This window comes from Suricata suricatta, chromosome 7 (assembly GCF_006229205.1).
Source record: "Suricata suricatta isolate VVHF042 chromosome 7, meerkat_22Aug2017_6uvM2_HiC, whole genome shotgun sequence".
Taxonomy (NCBI): domain Eukaryota; kingdom Metazoa; phylum Chordata; class Mammalia; order Carnivora; family Herpestidae; genus Suricata; species Suricata suricatta.
In genome coordinates this window covers 145,064,748-145,065,313 of record NC_043706.1, presented here as the reverse complement: position 1 = coordinate 145,065,313, position 566 = coordinate 145,064,748, and positions in this window count along the sequence as shown.

The window sequence follows — 566 nt, the reverse complement described above, 5'->3', positions numbered from 1 at the left end:
GGGGGGGGGGGCTGTGAGGACCAGCGGGCAGGGACCCCATGCTGGCAAGGGTGGGCACTGGAGGGGCGCAGGGGGACAATTAGGATGTTTGAAATGGCTTAGAAGAGAGATTATAAAGGCCCTAACTCATTTTTAATTTGAAAAATTAAGTCAAATTACTGACCTCCTTGATCCTTTCTACGTATGAACTGACGGACTGCATGAAGAGAATTTGATTTTAATCAGAAATGACCACCTGATTCAGACAAAAACGACTAAACCCTGTCTCTGAAGGGTGCAGGTGGCATGAAGGAGGCTGCCAGGCAGAACTGGGCAGTGCCTCCTTTTCCTCCTGCGGAGTCAGCTTCTCCCAGCTCCATCTTCACTTCCACGTCCTAAATCCTGCCTCCCTTATTACAGAATAATTCCGTCCCTTCTTGGTCCCGAGTGTGAAGTCCTTGTGCTGGGAACGCATAGCTCAGAGTGCCCATTTACCCATCACACTCCATGTTAGGTCCTACTGTGTGCCACGCAGCCTTTTGTGGAGTCCCCCACTGATGGGCTCTGGACAGGATCTTAGAATGTGG